Source organism: Bison bison, unplaced genomic scaffold, assembly GCF_000754665.1.
Source record: "Bison bison bison isolate TAMUID 2011002044 unplaced genomic scaffold, Bison_UMD1.0 scf7180017864331, whole genome shotgun sequence".
Lineage (NCBI taxonomy): Eukaryota > Metazoa > Chordata > Mammalia > Artiodactyla > Bovidae > Bison > Bison bison.
Genome location: NW_011494903.1, coordinates 3,136,395 through 3,136,817, shown reverse-complemented (window position 1 = coordinate 3,136,817; position 423 = coordinate 3,136,395).

Genomic DNA, 423 nt, shown 5'->3' with positions numbered 1-423 from the left:
TCCTGAGGCGCTGTAGCGGGAAAGGGCTTCATCTTGCGATGACGGGGGAGCCACGTGGTTTTTCTCTAGTTACGGCGGGATTCTCGAGTTACGACGGGGAATTCAGGCTGCCTCTTGTGTTGGCCCAGGAAAGTCCAATCTTCCATTCGAGTTGCGAAGGAAAGCTGGGGATTGCTCTCGAGTGGCTGCAGGGCCAATAGACCTCATCCAAGCTTGTGACCAGAAGCCAATGTTCCTCTCCAGGGGCGACAGGGATCTCGGGGTTGCATTCCAGACGCACCCGGGGAGACAGGCATTCATCTCGAGTGGAAGCAAAGAACCCCGCTCTGCTCTCGAATCGCGATGGGTATCTCTTGGAGCTCACTGGGTGGACTCAAGGGAGTCAAGCCTCCTGAGGCGTTTGGAGAGAGGTCGCGAGGTTGG